Here is a 12,862-nt window from a genome sequence, read left to right on the forward strand (position 1 = left end):
CTTTATGAGCTGAGCTATTCCGTATGAAAAAAAAGAATCCAATCATCTACCTAAGGCGCTTCTAGATCCTTCTTTGATTCGCGAGAACTCGCTCAGCCTAACCAAAGCATCATAACAACATCCAAAGGTTGACAAAGTCAACGCTACTAAGGACCTGGGTGAGCGGAATTCAGTAGAGGCTCCTCCTTTCGCCTGATCCACTAATCAATGTCCTCGCAGATGGACTGAGCATCAAACGCTTGGGGGAGGAAAGTGAACAAGAAGCAAAAATTCTATTAATTAGATTCTGCTATCAAGAGAAGGAATACCTGGCAAAGTCCCATATCCTCGTCACTAGCCTTGGAGGGGAATCAACTCAACCGATCTCTCTCTGTCTTCATCTCTCAAGGACCTTGACGGAACTACATGAAAAGCTAAGCAAAGGCGAGTAACGTTTCCCTCCGCGGGGGCCTATTCCTCCTCCCTCATTTCCTTAATAATAAAGTAAGCTTTCAAGCCCCTTTACTTGCTTGATATTCTATTAGTAAAGCGCTGGAGCCCCACCTGTATATGATCTCTTCACCAAAAGTCACACCAAAGCCATTAAAATTGAAAATGGCCAAAGCTTTTTTCATGTATTCATATTGTAAGCTTTGCCTATAAATAGAGAAGTTGAATGCATTTGTAAAGCATCCCAATTTGTGAGAAGTAGAGAGCAATTGCAAGTGAACTCTTTGAGAGAATTTGAGAGAGCTTCCACTTGAGTGTTCTAGTGAGGTTCCATGTTGTGAAAAATTTTAATATACTTACAAGCACACGAATCTAGAAATAGAATAATGGTAACGAGGTCGAACCCACATGGATTGTTATAAATTGAAAAGTCTAATTTAAATCTAAAATTAATATTAATTCTAACCTAATTGAGCAAATTGAATTTTTAAGGGAAATTAAACTAATTAAACTAAGAAAATAATTAAAGCAAATGAGAAATCAATAAGACAAAAATTACCAAGGTTTCATAATCCACCACTACTCAACTAGTAATTATTTAATTATTAATTAATCCCCAATTTTAGAGTGACAACTCGAAATCAATCTATGTCATCTCATAAATATAACAATTAAGCCCAATTAAAATTAATCTTTTGTAGGTTCTTTTTCTGCTTAATAGTATGATATTTAAGAATCTTATGTAAACATATTGAATAACAAAGAGTTAAAGTTTTCCTAAGTACTATGTGTAAACAATTTAATGAAAGACATAATCAAATATAATCATGTATAAATTTTATATATCCAAGCATAGATTTAATCGAAAATCAATCATAACAATCAATAATGCATGACAGAATTGGTGAAAATATTTAATAACACCCAATTAATCATGTGAAACAAAAACCATAATTATCAAAGAACATATATAGCGAATTAATTAAATAAAAAAATAATTATTTCATTGAATAAGGTTTCATCCTTAACTTCGGTATAAGAAAATTAGTTAGACATACTTGAATTAGGAGCAACAAAAGAAATAAAATCAGCCATGGAAAGCCGAACTGCTGCAGCTGGTTTTCTCCCGAATCGCATCTGCTTTTTTTTTTTTCCTTCCTCTGGCGACTGCTTTCCGTCTTCTCTTCTTTTTTCTTGGCGGCTACCCCTTAATTCTTTTTATATTGTAACGCCACCACAAAATCCTCAAATCAAAAGGATTTTAAAACAAGCCAAGCACAACCAACTTTAAGCCCATGCATGTGAAGCCCACTTGAAATCAATGGTCAATGCTTTTCCAACTATTCACGTGAGATGCACACTTAGAAAACCAATTTTTCTCCTTTAAGCATCTTTTTTCCTCTTTTCTTTTATTCTTCACAAGCGGCAATTATTTCCATAAAATCTAATTTATTTCCTTTTTAAGCTCCCTTTCATCAATGGCTTCCACAAATTGATTTGATCTTCAATGCTGTCCAATTATTATTCCTTATGCACTTTTCATTCATAATCTCCAATTAATTCCATAATCAATAAAAAATTCAATTAATTAAAAATAACAAATAAAAATAACTAGTAATTATGTAATTAAGGATATATATCTTAAGGCGCTTACCACTCGCCCTAAAAGCTTAAGCTGTTAGGAGAAGGCGCTACTTTATACTTAAGCACCACCCGGACCAAGCCAGGTAACGTCTCCACGTTATGCCACGACATCGTGACCCCACATCGGCCTTACAGGAGTCACCACAAGGGTGCGGGCCCCAGTTCCAGTACTGGGATAATATATTAAGCCCATTCTATTCCACGGCCACAATCCTAAAAGTATTGAGCCCAAAATTTGATGAACAGTCCAAACTGACTGTTAACATGATCAAAGATTGGCTTTCAGTTTTCTGCTTACACAATAGTTCTATCACAAGAGCTTTGGGTGATCAGACTAGTTCTTTACCTTCAATCTTCCCGTCTTTCAATCTTCCCTTCTGGAAAGATTTGAAAATTTGTAAAGCCAGAAAGCAAAAAGAGATGAGACTCTTCTAGTATAACCGTTGACCACGGTGATTTTTGTATTGTTTATATTGATGATGTATTAATATTTTCAAATTCAATTGATCAACACTTCAAACATTTAAAGACTTTTCATCTTGTTACAAGAAAGGCTGGGTTAGCTCTTTCTAGTTCAAAAATTTCTTTATTTCAAACAAAAGTCCGATTTTTAGGACATCATATTTCTAAAGGAACCATCACTCCTATAGAAAGGTCACTTTTGTTTGCGGATAAATTCCCGGACAAGATTTTGGACAGATCTGCCATATAAATTCTACATTCCTCTGAGGCAAAGAGACGATTAGGTTCTTTTAAAGGTTTGGGTACATACACAGCACCATTTCCGGGATCCGGATCTGGTACTGTGTATGTACCGATTTGACTCTTTGAAGGGGTAAGAGATGTTGTTATTAGAGGAATATATCTCGAACCAATCAAAAAATAATATATGAACTTTATGAAGATTCACAAATTCATAATAAGATTGTTGGATTTCTTTTCTTTGGTTTAAAAAGTGTTAAATTGAAATTACAAAACCCTCTTCCCAAAATGTTGTTGTCTCTGCTGAAAGCACATCCATCCTTCGATCCTATTTCCTTCCAAGGTGTTATACCATGCTTGTTGGTAATCCCAATAGGAAAAAGTCCGACAATGTGGTAAACGGGTCTCAAAATTTAAAGGGAAGGTTTTAAAATTGTGGAGTAGGTCACCCCACTGATTTGGGCTCAATACTTTTAGGATTGTGGCCGTGGAATAAGCCGGTTCTGGATGGGCTTTGTCAAGGAAAAAGTGTTTGAATTTAACTGATTCAGTTATCTCCAAAATGCTTTGATAATAAGACTAGGGTTTTGTTAAATCCCATGGTTTGAAAAACCAGCCTTTGGGAAAAAACTTTGAAATGCTTTGAAAAGGATCAGTATGGTAAAATCCATCTTCCATTGAAAGGATATTTTGAAAATGGGTTTTATCAAACCAATCGGAGGTTTTCTTTGAAGGTGTTGGCTGAGAAAGCACAATTTGGGAGGATGAGCTTTCAGCAGAGACAACAACATTATATATATATATATATTATGCTCATCAAATACCCCCAAACTTAGATTTTGCTAGTTCTCCAGCAAAACTAAAACTAAAAACAAAAATAAAAGTAACGAAAAAAATAAATCCTAACTAAACTACTTTCGCAGGTAATCGCGATTGCATTTAGCGTATGCAACAAACCTTTAAACCCCTAGGCGGCCCTAGTGGACGAGTTATAGTCTCATGAGGACTTCAGTGATAATACCCACAAACATCATTTAAATAAATAAATAAAAAGAACAAAAAAACAAAAAAAACTTTAAATAAAATATGAAAATAGCCTCAAAGATAGCATAAATTATATAGCTCAAAGAAAATGTCAAATATTGGCAAAGTTCTAACTTTAATTCAATAGTCAATCCCATCTCTCTTTCGATTCTTGTAGTGTGTGTGTGGAATCAATTCAATCAAATCCATTCCCAAAATCATCAATATCAACAGCCTTCGCCTCAAACAAAGAAAAGAGTAAGTCAAATTAATCTTATCATCTTAATCTCCAATTTTTTTTTCACAGGCTTTTATGTGCATTTTTTTTAGCACATGCACTTGATTTTTTTTCTATTTTTTTCCTTTCTTTCTTTCTTTTTTTTAACCATAGTCATGAGCTTTCACTTTACCCCTTAAGGTAGTCTTCTTCTCATGGTAAATTATCCTCTACATATTGGTGGTACATAGGCCCAAATTACTCAAGGATAGCTTCACTCTTAAGGGTTATAGATAGCTATTTCTGACTTTGGTGTCTGTGTATACTATTTTGTATTGTCGAGATAAGAATCAAGACAAACAATCATTTACTCTATCTAAAATTCTCAACTCAGACTGCGTCAATCTCAAATTTCAAGTCAAAATTACGAAAGAATTAATATTAGTACTCATGATTAAAGAATCTCAATCAAGATGAATTAACACAAGAATCAAGTATAAACTAAGACAATATTCAACCCTTTCTAAGAACTATATTCATTGTCATCAAGTTCTTATCACTGGCTTTTCACATAAAAACAAAAAAAATAATTTTTTTTGAATTTTTGAATTTTTTGATTTTTTTTTGGTTTTTTTTAATAAACAAAGCACACACTATTCCCACTCCCAAACTTATTCGGAACATTATCCTCAATGTTTCACAAACAAAAGATATGCATGCAAAAAGATGAGAAAATAAATAAATAAAAACATAAATAATAAAAGAAAAAGTTAGAGAGAGCACACCTGGGTGGGCTGGAAAAGCTTAAAAGAAAATGATAAATAAAAAGAAAACGATAGAAAAGAAAAATACTAGAAAAGAAAAAAAAACAAAGAAAAGAAAACCTACTCTTTAAATAAAACAAGAATGTAAAAATGAAATTAACTAATCCTGATAAACAAGATCATTTAAAAGTATCTCCTCGACTTCTGGTGTTCTTAACTCTAAAAATGGTTTTAATCTTTGACCATTGACCTTAAATAAATCACCATTTTGAGGATTTTCAATCTCAATTGCTCCATAAGGAAAGACAGTACGAACTATAAAAGAACCAGACCATCGAGAACATAACTTACCTAGAAAAAGATGCAATCGGGAATTGTATAAAAGTACTTTCTGACCTGGTGTAAATGATTTTCTCAAAATGTGCTTGTCATGAAATACTTTCATTCATTGCTTGTAAATCTTGGTATTCTCATATGCATCATTCCTGATCTCTTCAAGTTCTGCTAGTTGTAATCTTCTCTTGGAACCAGCTTGCTGCATATGAAAATTAAATTTCTTGATAGCCTAATATGCACGATGCTCTAACTTTACTGGCAGGTAACACACTTTTCCATACACAAGTCTATAAGGCGACATCCTAATTGGTGTTTTGAAAGCAGTCCTATATGCCCATAATGCATCATCAAGTCTCAAAGACCAATCCTTTCTATCTGACCTAACTATTTTTTCCAGAATTTGCTTGATCTCTCTATTAGAAATTTCTACTTGGCCACTGGTTTGAGGATGGTATGGGGTGGCAACCTTATGTGTAATGGAATATTTGTTCAAAAGAGTTTTGAAAGGTTTATTGCAAAAATGGGTACCGCCATCACTAATGATTGCTCTAGGGAAACCAAAACGAGATAGAATATTACTTTTCAAGAATTTCACTACAATTCTATGATCATTGGTTTTGCATGGAATAGCTTCAACCCACTTCGACACATAGTCCACTGCAACCAATATATACTGATAACTAAAAGATTGAGGAAAAGGTCCCATGAAATCAATACCCCATACATCGAAGATCTCAACCACCAGAATATGATTGAGTTGGCATCATATTCCTCTTTGAAATGCTACCCATGCGTTGGCACCTATCACACAAAGAATAGAAAACATAAGCGTCATGAAAAAGAGTAGACCAATAAAAACCACACTGTAAAATTTTTGTTGCTGTCTTTTTAGCACAAAATGACCTCCACAAGCTTGTTCGTGGCAAAAAGAGATGACACTTTGAATTTCATTTTCTGGAACACATCTCCTAATAATCTGATCAGCACAATATTTGAATAAATATCACTACTAGAAAAATGCCTTTTACTATCACTCGTCTTCTGACACTTTTCTACAAAGTATCAGTAGTTACATATATTTGGGTCATTTTCTGTGTTTAATAGACAAGTGTCACAAATTACTAATTTTATGGTGTTTGTAGATTAAACATCAGAGATTATCGACACTAAGGTATCAGAAACAACAAAAAAAAAGTCTATTTTTGTTTTAGTTGCTACTCGAACCTAAGACCTCAAAACTAAAGTGGTTTATGTTCAAACAACAAACCACCAAGCCAAATTTGTATTTTAGTTTATGTTGAAAATGTTCAAATTATCATATTAAAATAACAACAATATAAAGCAAAAGAAAAAACCCTAAAATCAACATAAACATAAAATTCCCTAACTTCTAATTCTATGGCCAGCCGCCTCATCTCTATGGCAAGATCCTTCTTCTTCTTCGTACCTCTAAAAAATTCCCCTTCGAGCCCTAAAATTCAAGGGTCCATGCCATGGGAAATCCTAACAACATTGCTCAAATTCTAAGACCCATACCATACGAGACCCTAACGAGCTTCATCAGGTTGCGAAACATCCACCATGCCACTATGCCACAAGCTCAGAAGATCATGTTTAGATCTCCACATTTTGCTCACTGCTGAGTGTTAGAAAATGTATATTTATAAAGAAGAAAATCGTCATTTTACACTTCAAGTTTTACTAACACCCTTACTTTTATGTAATTATGTGTGTTGTATTATAATTAAATATTTTATGTATTTTAGGGGCATCATGGTTATTTCACAATGAACGAGAAATCAGACGGCAAAACAGACATCACTTTTGAACTCAGGACAGTCGAAAACCTTAGGAGGAGCATAAAAGGAAAATGTCATTGTTCACATGTACGGTACTATTCACATGTACGGTATTGTTTATGTTAGTGTTCACGACACTGTTCACATAGACGGAATGATGACGTGATATTGACCGATGATGTGGCATTGACTGATGAGGTGTCACAATCCTGTTGGACTAAAATTCTTATGTACTGTTGATCGATGACGTGGCAGCATATCAATGGACCAAAAATCTCGCGTACGGTACATGCATTACATAGGATTATTTTCAACCAAACCATATCACTGTTCAAGCCAGGTCAAACCGTGTTACTGTTCAAACCACGTGCTCAAACCGCGTACGGTTGACTGATGACGTGGCGCAATCCTGAGCGTCCGAAATGTTTTTGATCCGATGGCCATGATTTACTCAATGTATCTATAAAAAAGGGGCTCTCCCCCCCTAATTTGGCATCTCTGAATCCATTTTTGGACTCCATTTTTTGTAATTCTTTCTCCATCTTGTATTTTTTACGTATTTTAATAAATTTCTATTTTACCCCTAGTTCAATTATGAGTAGCTAATTTTCTTTCAAGCTTGGGTTGAAAGTGAAGTCTCAACATGTGTCATGGGCTTTATTTGGTAAATTTATTTTCTCTTCCCCTCTAGTTTTTGTCGATGTTTTGACTTCTCTTCGATAAATTATAATAATCTTGTCTAGATACCACATTGATTTCACCGGCTCCCTAGTACAAGGTTATTATTATTTGGCACGATAAACCCTTAGCACCATATTATTAGAGCGTGGTTCATGAGGTGTGGAATCCCCCCTCATGATTTAATTCGCATTAATAAGAAATATTTAGCCTATGGTGCATGTTGATACGGATCCAGATACCCAAGTACGTCATTTCAATAGATTTCTCTTCAATATATTTTCGCCATTTCAATTCCAATTTTAGGATAATCTAAGTCACTTTCACCACAAATCCAACCACCCATTTAGAAAATTAATTCTACACACAATTAAAACCCACCTCTTCGTGGGATTGACACTCGTCACCATTGATCTATTCTACAATAGATTCGTGCACTTGCAAGTTCAATAAAATTTGTACAACAAGTTTTTGGCGCCGTTGCCGAGGAGGTAAGTTATTTTAATTCGTAGAATTAATTTTTGTGAATAATTTTTTTATTTGTTTTCTTGTATTTTTTTTTCTTATTAAAAAAAAGTGAATCTACATTCAGAGGTAATAATTTCTTTTCTTTCTCTATTCTTTACAATTCCGCAATTTAATTTTTAAGTTATTTTCTTTGTAATTTTTTTTGTTTATTTTATTAATTTATTTTTAGTTAATTTATTTCACGTATTTTTTTTAGTGTGTTTTTATAGAAAGGTTTTAACAGCGTGATAAGGTTAGTACCGTAATTTCTCATTCTTCTTTATTTTTATTTGTTTTGTTCCTATTTATTTTGTGTTCTTTGCATGCATGGTCGAAGGCCATTATTGCCTAATCTTGAGCCTATAGAACTTGAACTTGAAAAAATATTGCGCACACACAAACACATTAAATATAAAAGTGAAATGGATTTGCAACAACAACCACCACCAAAGGAGAGGCCATTTAAGGACTACTTCAGTCCCTTAGCTAATTTGAGCACATCTTGCATAAGATACCCAAATGTAGCTGCTAGGAGTTTTGAATTAATACCTAGTGTGCTAAATTGTCTCCCAACATTCTATGGCTTAGAAAATGAGGACCCATATAATCATTTGAATGATTTTCATGTTGTTTGTCAAATTTTTAAATATGAGAATTTTTCAGACGATGATGTTAAACTTAGATTATTCCCATTTTCTTTAAAAGATAGAGCTCGTTCATGGTTAAATACTTTGCCTGCTAAAAGTATTACATCATGGGAACAAATGGTAATGAAATTTTTGAATAAATATTTCCCAGTGCATAAAACCAATGCTATTCGCAGAGAAATTTCAGAGTTTACCCAGAGAGAAGACGAACAGTTTTTCGAAACATGGGAGCGATTCAATGGGCTACTCTTGAAGTGTCCACATTATGGGTACGAGAAATGGCACCAATGCCAATACTTTTTGGAGGAATTATTACCAAATGTGCAAGACTGGCTAATGGCAACAAGTGGAGGAGAGCTAATGTCAAAAAGTGCATCAGAGATTTGAGAATTCTTCCAGCGACAAGCGGATAATTCCCAACAACGGAGTCAATCGCTCAGAAATACTAAAAGAATTAAGGGAGTGAATAAGGCTCACATTGGCGAGTCAACTTCGGGAATCAAAGAAGTCAAGGAGATGGTTGAAGGTCTCTCTCGACAAATAGCATCGTTAACGACTGCTAAATCAACAAAACCACATGACCATGATTCATACTCAGATCAAGCCAATGCCATAGGTGTAATGAGAAAACCATCAAATTACAACCCATACTCCAACACATATAACCCTGGATGGAGAGACCACCCCAATTTTTCATGGTCTCAAGGATTCCAACAGAATGGACCAACAGCTCCAGCTCCACCAATGCAAACAATTCCTCAAATTCCTCAAGCCTCTCAACCACCATTTAGACCATACAATCAGAACCAAAACTACTCTCAACCCAGACCGTGGGAGGATGCATTCCAGAATTTCAAGAATGTTACTTACTCTATGATTGAGCAACAGAACTGCACCATTGATGGACTACGAAATGAGATGAGAGCAGGCTTCAACTCACAAGCCCAATTAGTTTCAAGCCTCAAGAAGATGGTGCGACAACTTGCTTCTTTAGTTCAGACCTTGGCGATAACTGTTTCCAAGTCAACTAATACCTAATCCTAAAGGAGTACATGAAGTAAGTACCAGTTCACCACAGCAGCATGGAGAGGTCAAAGCAGTCATGACCTTACGAAAAGGAAAAGAAGTCGACAACAAAGTGGAGATGCCAGTGACAAAAGAAAATCAAATTGTACCTGTGAATGTTGATGGCTCACCATCGGAAGAGAAAGAAGAAACCAACCCACAAGAATATGTTCTCTAAGCTCCATTTCCTCAGAGGTTAGCTAAAGGAAAGAAGGGAAAATCCACAGGTGAGGTTCTTGAAATCTTCAAATAGGTAAGTGTTAACATCCCTTTACTTGATGCTATAAAACAAGTTCCATCTCATGCCAAGTTTCTTAAAGACCTTTGTACTAAAAAGAGAAACATTCACGTTCAAAAGATGGCATTTTTAACAGAAAACGTTAGTTTTACACTCCAACACAAAATTCCTTTAAAATGCAAAGACCCAGGCTCCCCCACTATCTCATGTAGTATAGGGAACCACACAATTGAGAATGCTTTGTTGGATTTAGGAGCTAGTGTAAATCTGTTGCCTTATTCAGTATTTGTGAAACTTGGACTGGGAGAATTACACCCAACTCTAGTGGTGTTACAACTTGCAGATCGATCCACGAAAATACCTCGTGGTATTTGTGGAGGACGTGCTTATCCAAGTAGACAAATTTTATTTTCCTGTTGATTTCATTGTAATTGACACTCAACCAATACAGGATTCAAGGAAGCACATCCCCATTATTCTAGGCCGACCTTTCTTGGCAACTGCGGATGCTCACATTCAATGCAGGATTGGAAATATGCAGTTATCCTTCGGCAATATGACTATGGAGCTAAACATCTTCAACATTACCAAACAACCTCACAATGCAAATGATGAAATTGTTGATGTGGATTTAATTGAAGCATTAGTTGATGACACTTTTCTTTCAAACCTTAGTGATGATCCTTTACAAACATGTTTAACTCACTTTGGTTTTGATTTTGATATTGACAGATCAATTGATGAGGTTAACGCCCGGCTTGACTCAACACCATCCATGGACACTAATAAATGGAAGTCAAGAGTTGAACAACTCGCACCATCAGAGAAGAAACTCATCCCATCATCAGAATCACCACCGAAACTCGAGCTCAAACCATTACCCAACACATTGGAATATGCGTTGTTGGGAGAAGAAAGTATTCTACCAGTAATCATCTCATCATCCATAAATGACGAACAAAAAGGTAAGTTGTTGGATATTTTAAAAGAGCACAAAGGAGCATTAGGATGGACCATAGTGGACATAAAAGATATAAACCTAGTCGACTGCATGCATTACATTCACCTTAATAAAAATGCTAAACCTACTAGGGAAATGCAACGTCGGTTAAATCCTAACATGAAAGAAGTTGTTAGAACTGAAGTTCTTAAGCTATTAGACGCATGTATCATTTACCCAATTTCTGATAGTTCATGGGTCAGTCTTGTACAAATTGTCCCTAAAAAGTCAAGAGTCACAGTAGTTACGAATGCCGATAATGAATTGATACCCATTAGAGTGACTACAGGATGGCGTGTATGCATTAATTATAGAAAGTTGAATTCTGTCACACGTAAAGACCATTTTCCTTTACCATTTATCGATTAAATGCTTGATAGATTAGCAGGCCATGAATTTTATTGCTTTCTAGATGGCTACTCAGGATACAATCAGATTCCCATAGCACCAAAAGATCAAGAGAATGCCCTTTTGGTACTTTTGCATATAAGAGGATGCCATTTGGATTATGTAATGCACCTGCTACATTTCAACGATGCATGTTAAGCATTTTTTCTGATATGGTTGAACGATTCCTTGAAGTCTTTATGGATGACTTTTCTGTCTTTGGTGACTCGTTTGATCAATGTTTACATCATCTAACACTAGTTCTGCAGAGATGTATCAAGAAGAACTTGATCTTAAATTGGGAGAAGGACCATTTTATGGTAAAACAAGGTATTGTTCTCGGTTACATCATTTCGAGCAAAGGTATTGAGGTTAACAAAGTCAAGGTGGATCTCATTTCTAATCTTCCTCCACCCAAAATAGTTAGAGAAGTAAGATTTTTTCTTGGGCATTCTGGTTTCTATAGACGTTTCATTAAAAATTTTAGCAAAATTTCTAGACCTTTATGCAATCTACTTGCTAAGGATGTATCTTTTATCTTTGATGATTTATATCTTGTGGCATTTGAAAAACTAAAGAAGTTGTTAACATCATCACCTATCATTCAGCCCCCAAACTGGAACTTACCATTTGAACTCATGTGTGATGCATCTGATTATGCAGTAGGAGCAGTTTTAGGACAAAGAGTTGATCGAATTCCCTATGTTATTTACTATGCTAGTATGACATTGAATGATGCACAGTTGAACTATTCAACTACTGAAAAAGAAATGCTAGCAGTAGTGTTTGCATTGGAAAAATTTCGATCTTATCTTATTGGTTATAAAATAATTGTATTCACAGATCATGCTGCTCTCAAAATTTCTTCTCACAAAGAAATATGCAAAAGTTAGACTAATTCGTTGGGTGTTATTTTTGCAGGAATTCGACTTGGAATTTAAAGATAAGAAAGGCACAGAGAATGTTGTGGTTGACCATCTCTCTCGTCTCCATTTTGACACAATTATGGAAACATTACCATTGAATGAGTCATTTTCATATGAACAATTAATGAGTGTGGAAGTATTACTGTGGTATGCTGACATCGTGAATTATCTTATTACAGGTCAACTTCCAAAGCATTAGACCAAGCAAGACAAGGCCAATTTTTTTGCGGAAATAAAGAATTTCTTTTGGGATGACCCTTATTTGTTCAAGTATTGTACAGATCAAATTGTTAGACGATGTGTCCCAGAAAGTGAAATTCAAAATATCCTTTCATTCTGCCATGAACAAGCTTGTGGAGGCCATTCAGCGCTAAGAAAACATCAACTAAAGTTTTACAATGTGGTTTCTATTGGCCAACTATATTTCGAGATGCTTACACTTTCTGTTCTTCATGTGATAGGTGTCAACGAATAGGGAGCATTACACGAAGGAATATGAT

The 12,862-nt window shown here is 35.0% G+C and overlaps 1 non-coding gene across 1 annotated transcript; it reads right to left on the reverse strand.

Annotated features, from left to right (window-relative positions):
* Positions 1–8,914: 8,914 nt before the first annotated feature.
* On the reverse strand, positions 8,915–9,018 carry LOC127901655 (small nucleolar RNA R71). The gene has a single exon (XR_008053899.1). It is a non-coding gene; the product is annotated as a small nucleolar RNA R71 (small nucleolar RNA).
* Between the last annotated feature and the right edge of the window lie 3,844 nt (positions 9,019–12,862).

The sequence above is a fragment of the Citrus sinensis genome, chromosome 3, assembly GCF_022201045.2.
Source record: "Citrus sinensis cultivar Valencia sweet orange chromosome 3, DVS_A1.0, whole genome shotgun sequence".
In the NCBI taxonomy this organism is placed as follows: domain Eukaryota; kingdom Viridiplantae; phylum Streptophyta; class Magnoliopsida; order Sapindales; family Rutaceae; genus Citrus; species Citrus sinensis.